Genomic DNA, 17,596 nt, shown 5'->3' on the forward strand with positions numbered 1-17,596 from the left:
ACGGTTGGGAAAAAGGGACACTTGAGCAGAATGTTTCTTGGAACATTTTACCAGCACCATCTGCTCTCAGCCTACTTCTAAGTGTTCATTCACTGGCCACCAGCACTGTCAATCAGCACAAACAGGAAATGGTGAAGCAGGTATAGCATACACACACAGTTCTCCATCTTGCACTGTCCAGACATTTGTAGATCAATATTCTCATCCCTTTCTCAAAACTGCACGAGTGTACTTCATGCAAGGGTACCCTGGAGTAGGGCATTTAAGAGGAGGCTGTGCACTCATAACTCTGAGTAGCTCCCTAAGGGCTTATCCATACTTCCTCTTTTCCTGATGCTTTGCCCAAGGGAAAACTGCTCTTTAGTGCTCAGTTGGAGCAAACAGCAATTTGGGGTTTTTCCAAATTCATGTTTTCTTCTGTTTATCACAAGAGAGTGGGTTTCCCTTGGGAAAGGAGTGGGGCAAGGGGGAAAAACCTCTCAGACCCATGCTTTCTAGGCATGGGAGAAGTGGAAATGTAGATGATCCCTAAGTTAGGTCCCATATGTGGTGTATCTAGGCTCTGTGCATTGTTCCTTTAAGGACAACCCGGCTTTGAGAGTTGCTCCTTCCCCTCTTTCCTGCAACTCGGAGAAGCTCTGATGCAGGCCTGTGTTCGGAGCTCAAGAAGGCTGTTAAACAGACGCCTGTGCTCAAGAACTTACTTAGTGCTTAGCTCAGTTATATACACACACAATGATATTGGACCCAGTCCTTTTTTTGTTTTTTGTTTAAATGGTCTGGTACTTGATAAAAGTGATGTGGGTGTAGTCAAAGATTCAACAGACAACACATACCTTCCTGAGTTGCTGCATTCACCGCCCCCAATCTTGTATAAACGCAACAGGTCTGAGTCCCTATGCTTCCAGAATTTATACGCTGAGGAAGAAAATCCGTTGGACATATTATATATGAATGGTTAGATCCAGATCAGTTTTACTCTGAGGACAGACGTTTCAAGTCAATGAGTTCATCTCTAGAGTGAAAGCATCCCCAAGCCAACATTTATTTCTTTTCATGAATTACTTCTCATAAAACATCTTGAAGCAATTTCACAATGAAAACAATTACAGTACACAATTTTGTATAGAGACACAATGGCAGCAATTAAGAAAGCACTTTAAAATGTAAAAACAACTTCAAATCCTAAAAGTGACGTTGCCACAGATTGTAAACCTGGATTCTTAATTATTGACACACACACCCCACACACTAACAAAATAGATAAAGTTTGAAGCAACCTCAGTATAGTGATCCCCCATGTTCAAAGAAATGAAGCCATGATTTCAGCTCCTCTCCTGATGTCAGCTACTTCTATCACCTCAATAGATTTATGACACTGCAATTAACTTCCTTCCCAGATCAAGTGTGGAGACTGGAAAAGTGACATGTAACAACAGCACCTTGTTCTAAATTGCATAGATGGCCTAATGCCGAGGCTCATGAGTCACTCTTGACAGATGTGAATTTTCTTCTGGCATAGACCGATAGCGAATTGATGCGATAGAATCTTAGATAATATTCCTGAGAAATTTTTCAGCACGGCCCTGTGATGTAAGCAACCTGTTCTAGGGAAATGTAGCCCATGCTCCCATATTCTCTCTGAGTACAAAATCAACTTAGGGTGGGGGATTTTGAGCAGGTTGAGCAACATTTAAGGCAGTTCCTTCCCAACTGGTCTTCCACTTTAGCTCACAACTTCTTCTTGAGGCTGTGCTTGGTTAAAACAAAACAAACAAACAAACCAATACAGTGGGAAGTTCCACACAACTGCATGCAACATCTGTTTGCTTCTTCCTTAATGATTCTTCCCATCTTGCATCTGGAGACAAGAAATGCCATGTTGCATTAGAATGTTGAGTCTGGGAAGACACATGTTCAAGAGCTGGAAACACACACACACACTCTCTCTCTCTCTAACTTGCCTCACAGTGTTGATGTGAGGTTAAAAGGAAAGGTCTATGGAGCCAGTGTGGTATAGTGGTTAAGAGCAGTAGACTAGTAATCTGGTGAACCGGGTTCGCTTCCCCACTCCTCCACCTGCAGCTGCTGGGTGACCTTGGGCTAGTCACACTTCTCTGAAGTCTCTCAGCCTCATTCACCTCACAGAGTGTTTGTTGTGGGGGAGGAAGGGAAAGGAGAATGTTAGCCACTTTGAGACTCCTTCGGGTAGTGATAAAGCGGGATATCAAATCCAAACTCTTCTTCTTCTCTTATTGCGACATTTATAATATTGCATTATACATTTAATTGAATTATCAGTGCTGGGCCCAGTGCATTGATTATTCATCAAGCCAGCACCAACACCCTTCGGCATCTGCCTTTAGGGCAAGGCCCACAGCTGTTGCCCATACTGTGCACCTGGTCTGGCAGCCACCTGCTATTTTTAGTTCTGCTGTAGCCTGTGATGGGACCGTGGGGAAATGTTGTAGGAAATCAAAATGGCAGTCAGTGTATTTGCAGTGCTGCTGTCACTCCTCACCAGGTTAGCCCGCTGTGACCCCATCACTGTAAGAGCAGGGCCGCAAGATGTAACTGCCCTTTGTCTTTAACTCAGCTGCACAAATGTTAGCGGCTATGTCTCATTTTTGTCTTTTTTGTTGCCCGTATGGGCCAACACTGGGTTTTGATACAGAGCTTCAGCCATGTTACTCTTCTGGGTACAGAATCCATAGGTACCAGCCCTAATACCAGTATTAGCTGTAATCTTGAAATAGCAAACAAACAGTGGTCCATGTGGTCCAGTGGAGCCAGTGTGGTGTAGTGGTTAAGAGCGGTAGTCACGTAATCTGGGGAACCGGGTTCGCATCTCCGCTCCTCCACATGCAGCTGCTGGGTGACCTTGGGCCAGTCACACTTCTCTGAAGTCTCTCAGCCCCACTCACCTCACAGAGTGTTTGTTGTGGGGGAGGAAGGGAAAGGAGAATGTTAGCCGCTTTGAGACTCCTGAAGGGGAGTGAAAGGCGGGATATCAAATCCAAACTCTTCTTCTTCTTCTTCTTCTTCTTCCATGATGCCTGACAGACAGGCACAGATCAATTTCTAAACAACCAAGAAACATGTTTTTTGCCCTGTTACAATCAGAAAATTTTAGATTTTAGAGTTTGTGATCAGACGGTTCTTCTTCTTTTAAATTACTTTTAAGGACTCATGAAGAAGGGATTGTTCTTTTCTGGAGGGGACAATGTTCTCAAACATGCAGGAAGATGGTACTGCACATTAGATCTATTTTCTATTGCTGAATGTTACCTCTCCAAGTTGATTGGGATAATATTGCTTGTTATGTAGGTGGGTTATATTGGTGTTATGTTGCAGCATGATGTTTGATAATGATCCTACAGTTATACAGCCACCATTATTAAGTGGCACTTGCAGGAAATTTAACAGTTAATTTAAGAGAAACTCTGTACGGGAGTTATTCTGCCCACTCTAGTCATTCAGAGGTGAATGAGGACAGCACCGGGGTCCAAATAAGTTGGGGTTGTGTCTGTTTTGCAGGAAAACTAACAAAACAAACTTTTGTGTCCTAGACTGAGCTCTATAAAGGATTCTGCAAGCATGCATATAGATGTGTGTGTGTGTGTGTGCATATATATGCCCAATGCCATGGGCCCAATGTCATGGTATCTACTGGCTAGTATTCCTGACATCGTATATATTACTCTTCTTCTCCCATGGCTAAAGCACTTTGAAAACTGTTTTTGAAATAGACCCTTCTCTGTTTTGGGAACAGGAAGGATGGATTTGGTAAGAGAACACCCTCCAACATTTTTGTCCCCCAAATTGGGAGATGAGGAGGGGCACACCTTCGAGTCTGGTGCTCTGACGATTGTCAGCAGGATTGTTCCAGAGCACTGGACCAGAAGATGCTTTGATGCAACCCTGTTAATGATCAACAGAGCACTGGACCAAAAAACAAAGCATTCTGGGATTGGGATTGGCTTCTGTGATCTGGTATGTCCCACTAAAAACAGGACACTTAGGGGGTACATAAGGGTTGCTGGGAATTATAAGTCTAGAGCAGGGTGCACTACCTGCAGCCCTCCAGATGTCTCTGTACTACAACGTCTGCCAACCTTGATCACTGTCTTTGCTGGCTGGGACTGATGGGAGTTGTAGTCCAGAAACATCTGGAGGGCTGCAGGTTGTGCACTCCTGGTCTAGAGAGATAAACCATGGTGCCCAGGATTCTTTAAGGGAAGGAATGTGCTTCAAATGTATTGTCTGCCAACAGCCTAAGGCTCACACTATTTACCTGTCCTTAAGTGTGAGCAGCTGCAGACAGTGGCGTAGCGTCGGTTGTCAGCACCCGGGGCAAGGCAGGTGATTTGCACCCCCTAACCCGTGGATTTGCACCCCCTAACCCTAACCCCCAGATGTTGCGCCCGGTGCGCCCGCCCCCCCTGCACCCCCCACACTACGCCACTGGCTGCAGACAGACATAAGATGAATGTGCATTGCCCCACAAACCTGGCACTTTCAATAGGGACTACTGGAGTAAGTGAGAAGTCATTAGAGATTTCAGCAGGAGGAAACCGGTAGTTCAGCTGGTTTTAAACTTAAGTCATTTAACTTATTAGCATGCCACACCCCCCCCAGTCTTACTTACTATGAGGTCAAATGGACACTTTGTTGTTGTTTAGTCGTGTCCGACTCTTCGTGACCCCATGGGCCAGAGCACGCCAGGCACTTTAGGCAGCAGATTTGGGGCGACCTTTAAAAAGCAGCCAATTGGCAGCTATGTGGCACAAAATGAAACTGTACCATAAAACAGACGCATGGTATGCAGGGCAACTACAGTCATACCTTGGATTGAATGTGTTTCGGGATGAGCGCGTTCAAGTTGCGCTCCGCGGCAACCTGGAAGTAACGGAGCAAGTTACTTCCGGGTTTCGCCACTTGCGCATGCACAGACCCTCAAAATAACATCACGTGCATGCGCAGAAGCGATGAAAAGTGACGCGCGCGTTCGCAGACATGCCATCGCTGGTTACTATTGCTTCTAGATGCGAACAGGGCTCTGGAACGGATCCTGTTCGCATCTAGAGGTACCACTGTATACATCATGAAGTGGGTTGGGGAGAAATCAATGTGGGAGCTGCCATTTTCTTCATAATGTACCCATTATGAGCCAGTGTGGTGTAGTGGTTAAGAGCGGTAGTCACGTAATCTGGGTAACCGGGTTCGCGTCTCCGCTCCTCCACATGCAGCTGCTGGGTGACCTTGGGCCAGTCACACTTCTCTGAAGTCTCTCAGCCCCACTCACCTCACAGAGTGTTTGTTGTGGGGAAGGAAGGGAAAAGGAGAATGTTAGCCGCTTTGAGACTCCTTCGGGTAGTGATAAAGCGGGATATCAAATCCAAACTCTTCTTCATCTGCTCTTTGGCGCTGTGTCTTTTATCCCTTGGGGAAATCATTTACATTTCTGTCTCAGGGCAACAAAATGTCTTGGGCCAGCCTTGGTTGAACCACTTACCAAATACCCCCGGTGTCTTTGCACTCATTTGCCACAGCCTGATGAGTTCTGCAAAGGCGGCATGGAGACTAAGGAGGAGCAAGCTGATGGGCTGTAAGTAAGAAGACAGGCAGATGGAGACTGGCTGAGAGCAGACTAAAGACTAAATGGGCAGAGGTGCCCATTTGTGCCCAAAGCATGCGCTGTACGTCATGCTTGTGTAACATCATGCATCTGACGCTCGTGTGTGATGTCATGCACAGGATGCGCATCTCATGTGCAATGTTGCATCATCGGGAGGAAGTTGAGTGCAGAGGAGGAGCTGGTCACTGAAGCTGCGCCACACTTGGCTCTGTGCTCAGTCTCCTCCACTCCCTCAACATTGAGGGGCCCAGCCCCCTCCTGGCAGATATGGGGGGCACCGAAGACACCTCAGCCTCATAGAGTTGGCACCCCTGCTGGTGGGGCAGTTGTCCGTTCACCCAAATGGACCAGCCTCCACTCCCTGCATGCATTTCTTATTTCTCCACGGTAAAAAGGATAGCAATTTACAGATCAATTATGTGCACATTTGAATAGAATATGCCTTCAAGTAGACATTATACAAGGGTTTTAGCCATGCACAAGGACATTGCTGGATAATGTTATGGTATGTTAAGCATTGTATAGCATCTCCATTTAATGAACTTTTCAAATTCTGCATTTTGAGGATTTAAATATGGCACCTGGCAAATCCAAGGAGCTGGGAGCAGCCCAGGAAACTTTAGCACCCTCCACTATCCAAATAAGACCTCAAAAGGCTTGTGATATTTGATTGATTGATTGATTGATTGATTGAATTTATATACCACCCTATACCCAAGGGTTTCAGTTTGAAGACGGAAAAAAGTTGGTTTATGGAAAAGTATAAGAGTTGAATATTATTATGCAGTAAGAATTTTGCATATGTTTTTAAAGCTGATAGATGGAGAATCAAAAGTATTTTCTCTTTCTTTCCTTTCTTTTAGTCTTCATGTTAAAAAAAACCTTGATATTTGATGTTGACTGGAGAATATAGTTTTCTTTGTTTTTCTTTGCTGTAATAAAAATAGCTTTACAGACAAATGAGACCTCAAAAGGTGGGAGGCATTTTTCACTCAGCTCCAGTTTTAATTCCTCTTCCAGATAAATGCAGAAACACATCACTCAAGGGTGCAAACCTGGAAGCAACTTTACTCTGTGTGCATAGTATTTGTAGCTTTACTGTTTATTTAACATGAAAGCTGAAAATTCAGGAAAGGGGAAAAGCTTTTAGGGTGACTTTGGGGTTTTTTAGGCTCAGTGCTCAGCTCCAATACGGCCACCGCCACCATCGTATATAGATTATATACTTCCAAAATGCAGGCATCTGTAAGCATATCACTCTTATTGGTTCTGAATCCAACATGCAGTTGCCTCGTTGCTTTTGTGGATTGAGTAAAACACCAGCCTTAGAATCACTCCAGCCAGGAGATAGTCCACAGAGATCAAATCAAAAGCCGGTTTTGCCAAATAAATAGACCCACAGGACAGTTGAAAAAGTTCAGATTGGACCAATGGGCTGACTACCCACACCTCTTGCAAGGATTACAAAAATCTCAGCTGGGATTGGGATTTTGTCTGTTGAAAATCTAAGTTACTTATTTACATTGAACACCCTACGCAAATAATACTATGTAAATTCTGTCACAATTATCAGTTCTATATGTGTGTGCGTGCGCGTGCACATGCTTCTGTGCCTACGGGTTTTGGATGCTGCCCAGGCTATTTGGATAGGCAAGTTGGGACTTCAATCCTGCAGATAGTACTGGGCAATATTCCTAGATTAGTTTCGGTACGGAGTGTACAAGGTATTTGAAAATTATTATTGATCGACAGAAAACTGTACAAGGAAAAACACACTTGAGACGCATTTGACCTATGATTATTGGACAAGCATGTCTGGATACCACAAATCACTCTGGAGCCTCCAGATGACCTATTTATTGAGCATTCATTCCATACCCTCCAAGTGTCCCTATTTTCATCAAGAAACGTTGGAGGGCATGTCATCCTGATTTGCTTGCCTAAAGTTTGTGCAGATAATATATCTGCTATTTATTGAGCGTTGGCTGGGATTTCTTTGTGGGGAGATTATACAGCAATGCACATTAGTCCTAATTTACCTGTGCAATGTTTATGTATCTTCCTGTCCATCATTAATTCATCCCACATGCTTTTAGTGAAACTCTAACTGCATAAAGTCGGTTTCTGTTCAAAAGCAGATTTTTTGTACTAGGGTGACAGAGCACTTTAATCCACCCTAATTGTGCAAACAGCAGCCACAAAATTAAAAAACGCCTGCTTCTTGGGAGAAAAGCAATGACAAACCTGGACAGCATCTTAAAAAGTAGAGACGTCACCTTGCCGACAAAGGTCTGTATAGTAAAAGCTATGGTTTTCCCAGTAGTGATGTACGGAAGTGAGAGCTGGACCATAAAGAAGGCTGATCGCTAAAGAATTGATGCTTTTGAATTATGGTGCTGGAGGAGACTCTTGAGAGTCCCATGGACTGCAAGAAGATCAAACCTCTCCATTCTGAAGGAAATCAGCCCTGAGTGCTCCCTGGAAGGACTGATCCTGAAGCTGAGGCTCCAATACTTTGGCCACCTCACGAGAAGAGAAGACTCCCTGGAAAAGACCCTGATGTTGGGAAAGATGGAGGGCACAAGGAGAAGGGGACGACAGAGGACGAGATGGTTAGATAGTGTTGTCAAAGCTACCAGCATGAGTTTGACCAAACTGTGGGAGGCAGTGGAAGACAGAAGTGCCTGGCGTGCTCTAGTCCATGGGGTCACGAAGAGTCGGACATGACTAAACGACTAAACAACAACAACAACATATGCACCTGAAACCCTCCTGCAAAATACTGATAGTCTGAAGGCACCCTCTGGTTTCTGTTGGTGTCTGAAGAAAGAGTCTGTGTAACTACTTAAAGGCCTAATTTGGAAAAATGAGAGTACTGGTATATGGCTGTGTCAGGCAAATACCAATTTCTTTTACTTGCACCATCTAAAAGAATAATGTGTCCAGTATCACATTCAGTCAGCTTTGCTATCTCAGTAGATCTATAAGTCATTTGGACGTATCTGAAAAGAATTGTATATGTGCTGCCGAAGCGAGCACTATCTGAAAAGAATTGAAACAACTCACCAATGTTAATACCCTGTGATATGAATGGCCAGGCTTCAGCTGTGCCCTTATTCAAAACCAAAACTTGGCAGGTATAAAGCTGCAGAAGCACTTTGAAGTCCCATCACCAAGCACTTTCCGTAGTTGGCTTGTAAGCAGCTGTGATAAGCAACCAGTATTATTCCACTGCCTGAGATAGCACTGTGGACCCTGAACAGATCGATAGAAAACAACAGCACAGCAATGGATAAGCAGCAACAGTGTTGTGCCAACACAGATCAGAAGCTTACTGAGGGCTTTATATACTGCGGCAGATACACGTGTGTGTGTGTGTGCTCAGTTGCCCTCCCTGAGGAAGAACAACACACAGTTCTAGAGAAAGCACTTTGTTTCTGTTGCATGCAAATGCTGATTCCAATCGTTTGCCCAGCACAGGGATGCATGAATCAGCTTTCTTTTTCTCAGTTTCTCATTTTCCAATCTTAAGTTCAGTTCTCCATATCCGTTTGATAATTATGTTTTTATTAGTTTTTATTAAAGTGTTTTGTGTTACCAAACGAACAGATAAACAGGGAAAGGCACACCTATTGCCTCCACTTTCAATTCATAGTCTTATTCACAACATTTAATACACACATTCCTGCATGCAGTTTTGCCTAACATAAACATTTTGGTAAGTATTTCCCCCCAATATTATGATTTTTTTGTATGTTATGCTTCACTAATATGTGCATTTATTTGCGCACTTTACACTGGTGTGTCTGTCTGACTGGAGGGCTGCATTGCAAAATTCAGAGAAGTGTGACTTTTAAAGGTTCACATATTGAAACAGTTCATGTATTGTTTTGTGATGTGCAAGTTAGGTAGATCTGTCTTTGAATGAGAAGTGAATGAAATTTCTCCCCTGCCCCTGACCTGCTGTCAGTAGTGAAGCTAGATAATTTTAGACTCTGGACTGAATGGTCTTATGGGGGAGGCCCTCTTCAGGTGTTAATGTGGATTACTTCACTTTCTTCAAAATGTGCTAGATTTGGGGCCCATTCTTCTTGTTCCCTGGATATCTGCCTGAAAGTATTACACTGCCTGCCGCCTCTGAGACTGGTATGGTAGCAATAGCCACATGGTTTCTGCTGGAGGGGTGTGTGTTTCCTCTGTGGAGGTCTCTGAAGAAGATTCTTCAGCAACAGGTTCCTGAAATAGTCCAGGGAGAAGATCTTCACTCCTCATATCCCCGTAGTCCTGGGAGCATAACAGAAATGCAGTGAAATGGCTTGAACAACTGCTAATAGCAAGTAGTGCGGACAGAGTAGCGCCGTACGTCCCAGTGGAAGGGCTCTCTTTATTGAATGTTAATTCACAAAGTCGTTTTGCCCTGAGGATGATTCACACAATGCAAGAAGAGCCCTAATGGATGAAGCCCAAGGTCCATCTGGGTCAAGCCAAAGGCCAACCAGATACCTGTGGGTAGCTCACAAGCACAACATGAGCAAAACAGCACTGCCTCCATTTCTGTTCCTCAGTAGCTGGCATTCAGAAGCATACAGATACCTCCTCAGATATAGCCATCCCAGCTAATAGCCATTGATAGCACCCTCCATATATTTATCTCTTAAAGTTGGTGTTCATCACTACACCTTGTGGGAATTAATTCCATAGTTTAACTGTGTACTGTGTGATTGGCTGTGGTGATCTTTTTTTGTGTGTGTGAGTGGGGTGGGTGGGTTTTTTGGATCAGGTTAGCCATATTGATTTGTATGCTGTTGGTGGATTATTGTCATTGTCATGTTGGGCTGTGTATGTGATAAAGGGGAGCCATACCGGGGTAAAGGCGTCTTCTTCTGTTTGTCCCCGTGTCAATTTCAGTTTATTGATTAATTTTTCTAGTAGGGCTGTTTCCCATACTATTTGGTACCACTAGTCCATGCTTACTCCTGACAGGTCTCTCCAGTGTCTGGTTATGGTGTTTCTGGCTGCTGAAAGTAGGTGGGTTATGAGTTCTTTGTGGTGTAAATGGGCATTGTTGTCTTGGAAGATGCTTACTGTGTACTGTGTGATGAAGGCTTTCCCTTTGTCCTGCATCTTCCAAATTCCAGCTTCATTGGTTCTATCATTAGGACAGAGGGAGAAAAACATCTCTTTCTGCTCACCATGTGTCAGAGCTGCCCGAGGTCCCAGCTCACAAAGGACCAACGCCAGTTCGTGGTTATATACAAAAGTCTTTATTGAAGTTCAGTTTGTCTTTCACATCAGCAGCGTGCAGCTCTACGTCTTCAACTCTAGACCGCTGGAGCTCCGTCTGAGTCTCCTCCCCCCAGACACCAGTTTAAGACCCTAGCCTTGCTCCACCTCTTCCTCTGCTCTTTCCTCCTCTGGGTCCTCCTGTCAGCTGGGGTCTCCCCCTTCCTAGACCCTTCTGATGCTGAGTCCCCTGAGTCTACCCTCTGCCTCCGGCGGGCTTTAGGACCTGGTTCCCAATCCGGGCTTTCTGCCGTCCCGCGCGCCTGTACATTTGAACTTGGCGCACTCGCCCAACCGGCAACCTTCCTCCTGGCCGTTACACTGCTCCTGTCACTGCTTCCCCCTTCGGGAAGGCTAGCTGGACTTGACCTCCCCTCCGTTCCCCCACTCTCCGATAGAGGCGTGGTCAGTCTCGACTCATCTCCTCTCCCTGCTGGAGGAAACGCTGGCCCTGACACCTGGGACTCTTCCCCCCCACTACGCTCTGGTGGGGAAGCTGGTCCTGATTTCCAGCTGCTGCTCTGGGAGTCCCCGCTGGCCCCTCTTGCCCTGACCATCGGCGCCGCCTCCTGGGAATCTTCTGATTCGCTGGAGAGGCTCATGGAATCTCTCGGGTCACTGCCATACTCCCCTACGCTGCCCTCAGATCCTTCCCCTTCGCTCTCCATCTCCTCTCTCCCCTGTGCCTCTGTTCCTGAGCCCCTGACACCATGCATAATTTTATGCACCACTGTTATGTGTCATCCTTCCTGCACTTGCCCTTTTACTGAACTAAAAAGCCCCAAGTGTCATAACCCTTTTTTCTGAAGGGAGCTGTTATTTTACATGGCTGACTTTTTCCAGGTCATTTCAGCGCAGTGGCATGGTCTTGGAAATCATTCGGTGTCAGCTGAGGCTGTGACTCACCAGGTCCTGGCTTGGCCTACTTTTCAGGGAAAGCTTTCTAGGATGTGGAAAACAAGTCCTTGTCCTGTGTGAGAGTATTCGTAAGACCCATTAACTCCCTTCTTCTGGCAATATCCCCAAGAACTCAAGACTCCTTCAGAGCTGGATTTCCTTTATTTTATTTTTATTCACTCACTTTATAAACCGTCCTTTGGTAACAAGACTCTTGGGGTGGCATATAATTTAAAATCAAATACAACCAAGTCACAAAAAAAGAAAAGGGTAAAACCACAGAATCACAGAGGCTCTAGCAAAGCTCATTAAAAATCCAGTATAGCTATAAAACATCTTTACAGAAAATCCAGACTAAAATTGCTGGGCATTTTGTTGTTGTATAAAGAAATGTTCCATCTCCAAAAGGGCATACAAATGTGTGTCAGGCAGTCTTCTCTGGCGAGGGCATCTCACGACATTCCTGTGTCTTCTAAATGCAGTAGCTAATGGGACTGTTACAAAATGTAACAGTCCTAGGCTCTTTTATTTATGTAGTGAACAGTATACAAATATAATAATAATAATAATAATAATAATAATAATAATAATAATAATGCTTTTTCTTATTAGAGCAGGGATGGGAAACCTCTAGTCTATGGGTCATAGAATCATAGAATCATAGAATCATAGAGTTGGAAGAGACCACAAGGGCCATCGAGTCCAACCCCCTGCCAAGCAGGAAACACTATCAGAGCACTCCTGACATATGGTTGTCAAGCCTCTGCTTAAAGACCTCCAAAGTAGGAGACTCCACCACACTCCTTGGCAGCAAATTCCACTGTCGAACAGCTCTTACTGTCAGGAAGTTCTTCCTAATGTTTAGGTGGAATCTTCTTTCTTGTAGTTTGGATCCATTGCTCCGTGTCCGCTTCTCTGGAGCAGCAGAAAACAACCTTTCTCCCTCCTCTATGTGACATCCTTTTATATATTTGAACATGGCTATCATATCACCCCTTAACCTCCTCTTCTCCAGGCTAAACATGCCCAGCTCCCTTAGCCGTTCCTCAAAAGGCATCGTTTCCAGGCCTTTGACCATTTTGGTTGCCCTCCTCTGGACACGTTCCAGTTTGTCAGTGTCCTTCTTGAACTGTGGTGCCCAGAACTGGACACAGTACTCCAGGTGAGGTCTGACCAGAGCAGAATACAGTGGCACTATTACTTCCCTTGATCTAGATGCTATACTCCTATTGATGCAGCCCAGAATTGCATTGGCTTTTTTAGCTGCCGCATCACACTGTTGGCTAAAAAAGCCAATGCAATTCTGGGCTGCATCAATAGGGTCATTCTTGGCACATCAGGGGCTGACTTTGGTTTGCAAGGCAATTTCCCCCAAACCATGCTTAGCTGTCATTCGGATGGGCAAGGGGTGGGTTCAGTTCTGTGTTGGCGCACAGCAGAATGTAAACCCCACTCCTTGTTCTTCAGCAGATGACCTTTTAAAACAAGAGCTTAAAACAGAGTCTACCACCTTCTGAGGTAGTGCATTCCACTGTTGAACAGCTCTCAACATCAGAAAATTCTTCCTAATGTTTAGGAATGTCTTATCCTTTCTTGTAGTTTGAATCCATTGGAGCTGCAGAAAACAAGCTTGCTCCATCTTCTACCTTCAGATGGCTTCTCAGATGGCTTCATATCACTTCTCAGTCTCCTCTTCTTCCAGACTAAACATGCCTAGCTCCTTCAAACACTCCTTATAATGCTTGGTTTCCAAACCCTTTATCATCTCGTTCATATGGGCTCCAACTTGTCAATATCCCTTCTTAAACAGTGGTGCCCAAAACTGGACACTGTACTCCAGGTGGGCTTCAGAATCCTTTAACTCAAAGGTTGGTGGACCTTGGGGTTCTAGTAGAAAGCAAAGTAGATCCCACAAGCCTGAAGTCTGCTCCTCTCTGCCTGGAGGAGGTGGGACAAATTCACCCTTAACCGATGTCTCTCTGTATACACCACACCCTCAACAACAGCCCTACTCTCCACTGTCAATGCAAACCAGCCTGAAGCTCTTTAAAGAACCTTTGAAGTTAAGAAGAAGCAAAAGAATCTTGAACTCAAACGAACCTATGAATGGGACCAACAATTTACCAAAGTCACATTATGAAACCAGTACCGGAGGAAATTACAGTACCTCTCACAGCACAATCAACATCTTGATTAGAGAGGTGCGTGGGAGGGCAAATCCACCGAATAAAACTGCTTTGATGGAAATTACTGATGATTTTAAGAGAGGCAGCACTTCTGAAGCATAGTGTGTCTGTGTGCGCAGAGGGCGCATGACGCCTGATCCTTCTCCAAAGGCAAAGGAAGCCATAGCAAATCTAGCAAACCCGACAGAAAATTGTGCACTCGCACCTGTCGTGAAGACAGAAGAGCCGTTCAAACAACTTCATAAAAGTTACTGCACCATAATATATTTTAACTGGGCCTACACATCTGCCTACACAAACTTGGGTGTTAGTCATTTGTGGTGCCTTGTAAACCTGAAAGGGCATGGGAAAGAAGTGACTTTTCTCAGCTGACAAACTGAGTGCCAATTCACATTTATGGCAGTCCCCGTATGACAAGACTGGAAACAGCGACTAGTTTTGCCAGGGCATGTGCCCACTGGGACTGGTGGGGTGGAAGTCAGAGCAGTGCCACGTTTAGGGGGGCACAGCAGTTCCCCTGCACAGGGCGCTAAGACAGGGGGGGGTACATCATCACCATCACCATTACCACCACCACCATCATCATATCCTATATTTGTATAGGTACCTACTGAGAAGAAACACAACTGATGAAAACACAACTGTACCAAAGGAAGTTATTGTGAAAATAAGAAATGGCGGCGGGGGGGGGGTTGTCCTTTCTCAAGGCACCATATTACCAAAGTTCACCCCTGGTCAGGGAGGCCAACAGCATAAGTGGAGGATGGGCCAGTGAAAAGCAAACCCAGCTAATCCAAGTTTTGCTCCCAGTCTCCTCCCTGTTGTGTTCCACGAGGGGCAAAAATGAGGCAGAGGAGGAGGAGGAAGCTGACATGCAGTGCTAACCCTTGGACTGGATTTAAGGAAGGAGGCAGGCAGAGGGGGCTGGCTGAGGTTGGTGGGGTTGTGCCCCACTTATCCTAAGGTACCAGTCTCCACTGCATAATCATCACCATCGCCACCTGCCCTGGTTGGTGCATGCAGTGGGGCTGTGAACGCAGTGGTAACATCACTTGAGGACACCCCTATGTAAGCATCTTCTGGCAACTGTCCTGGTTTCCATAGCAACAGGGTGCTGCAACAAAGGGGTGACTGGCATAGCAGGTCCCGTGGTACCAGAGGCTGAAGAGGGCAGAAAACATGTCAACCTTGACAAGACTTTTGTACTGCTGACCCGTACTGCCACCAGAAGCAGTAGCCTCTCCCTTTTCTTTTGCTTTGCACCAAGTGTTTTTGCGTGGTTGGAATCTGCCTGCTAAACTCTGCTAAAGCCTCTTGCCAGTGGTGTAGCATGGGTTGCCAGCCCCCAGGGCTGTGTGGAGTTGGAGGGAGGGAAACAGATGGAGTTTGCATGTGCATTCAACTGCCTAACGGTGTCTGCGTCACCCAGGAGATTGCAGCTGCAGAAAAAAGAAGAGTTGTTCTGTTGTCTGGAGCGGTCACTTCCTGGTTCGCATGGAGAAGCCATTTGCAATGAAGCCTAGCTACAGAAGCACACAGTTGAACTGTGGCAGCACTAGGGGTTGAAATTTTGTGCCCCCTAACAATGTGGTACCTGGGGCAACCACCCACTATCTCTTGTCTGTCTGAATGGAGGAGAGTGGAGAGGGGTGTGTGAGCATTTGTAGAAACTAGAGATGTAGGTAGAATTTACATTCATTGCCCCACCCACTTTTGCCTCTGGCCTCACACCCAACGGCATGTGACCCCTAGAAATTTCCCAGAAGGGAATGCAACCCTCAGGTCGAAAACGGTTCCCCACCCCTGTAGTAAACGAAAACACAGGATGTGATGTCATCTTGTTTCCATCTTGTCAGCTCAAGTTTCCTTGAGCCCCCCCCTAACTTTATAGACTGGCATCAGTAGAAGCAGGAAAACACAGGCGCAAGATCACACCATAGTGTTTTTGTTGACTGCCTAGATATTGCCTGGAGACAAGGGAAGGGGAGAGGAGACAGTGGATTGCTTCTTTTGGCTGCTGCACAGAGATCTCCACAATGCCTATTTCCAGACTTAGGTATGGTAAGCATGCAAAGCCCACATTCAGAGACAAACCAACTGTGATTACCAGATGCCTGGAGAAAAGAACATGATGATTATTGGGTGCAGAGTTTTTTGACCTTTGATCCAACAAGGCAAGTTTTATGTTCTTTTGCACAGCTCTGCCCTTTCAGGTTATTGTTCTGCTCTCTCCTTCCACTGTCTTGGCTGTTTGTGCTATTAAATAAGAATATGACATACTTATTATTTACCTTAGTCTAGTGCTAAGATGGGCCAGGCTGGCAATAAATTATGAGCTGGGTTGCCATTGTTAGCCAAATACCTTAATTGCACGTAGTAGTTAGCAAACCTGCATTGTATTTTCAAGAACCCAGCTACAATCCTGATTCACGGCTGTTATATAAAAAAGTGAGGTGCCAGCACTCAGCTTCCCTGGAAAACATCGTCCTCTTACCTTGAAGCGCACAAACAGAAATAAACACACACACATTCATACAGGGGCTGCTTTTAATATTTTAATAAATATATTAATATGTCTGCTTCGCGCTCTCCTCTTCCCACAATTTCTCATTATCGTTCTCAATGCCCTCTCCACTGCTTCTCTAATATTTCTCTTTTATTAGAGCAGAAGGGTGGAGAGGGCATAGAGAGAGAGAGAAGGAAAATGATGGAGAGGGAGAAATGGAAAGATTGATATATATTCATTAGAAGTGGCCCCCATATAGATGTGTCTTCTCAATCCTTCTCTGCTGATTTGCCAGGTCTCCAGGACAGTGGTGTAGCATGGGGGGAGGGGGCGCAGGGCAGTTACCCTGGGTGCAGAATTGTTTGGGGCACAAAATTTCAACACCCAGTGCTGCCTCGATACAGCTGCACATTTCTGGTGCTAGATTCCATTGAAAATGGCTTCTCCATGTGAACCAATATATGATCTCTCCAGACAATGGAATGACTCTTCTTTTCATAACTGTGGCTACAATCTCTTGGGTGACGTGGACGCCGTTAGATAGTTGAATGAGCATGTGTACTCCATCTGCTTCCCTCCCACTCACCCCCTCTGCATGACCCTGGGTGCTAGCAACCTATGCTCCGCCACTGCTCCAGGATATCCAAGTGCTGACATCTCTGGAAAGTCTAAAATCTGAAACCTGGAACCATAGCACAAGGGGCAGAGTCCAAATTCCAAAGCTTGACTTAGCAGAAGGCAAATGATAATAATAATAATAATAATAATAATAATAATAATAATAATAATAATTTATTATTTATACCCCGCCCATCTGGGTGGCTTCCAACAAAATATTAAAATACCATAATACAGCAAACATTAAAAGCTTCCCTAAACAGGGCTGCCTTCAGATGTCTTCTAAAAGTCTGGTAGTTGTTGTTCTCTTTGACATCTGGTGGGAGGGCGCCACTACCGAGAAGGCCCTCTTCCCTGTAACTTGGCTTCTCGCAGTGAGGGAACCACCAGAAGGCCCTCGGCGCTGGACCCCAGTGTCCAGGTAGAGCAATGGGGGTGGAGACGCTCCTACAGATATACTGGACCGAG

The 17,596-nt window shown here is 45.3% G+C and overlaps 1 long non-coding RNA gene across 1 annotated transcript; it reads right to left on the reverse strand.

Moving 5' to 3' along the window:
• Positions 1–422: 422 nt before the first annotated feature.
• On the reverse strand, positions 423–9,170 carry LOC309526737. The gene is made up of 3 exons (XR_014216895.1): positions 8,705–9,170; positions 5,516–5,606; positions 423–1,861 (listed from the first exon to the last, which is right to left on the reverse strand). It is a non-coding gene; the product is annotated as an uncharacterized lncRNA (long non-coding RNA).
• Between the last annotated feature and the right edge of the window lie 8,426 nt (positions 9,171–17,596).

Source organism: Podarcis vaucheri (assembly GCF_965113315.1).
Source record: "Podarcis vaucheri genome assembly, chromosome: 2".
Classification (NCBI taxonomy): Eukaryota; Metazoa; Chordata; class Lepidosauria; order Squamata; family Lacertidae; genus Podarcis; species Podarcis vaucheri.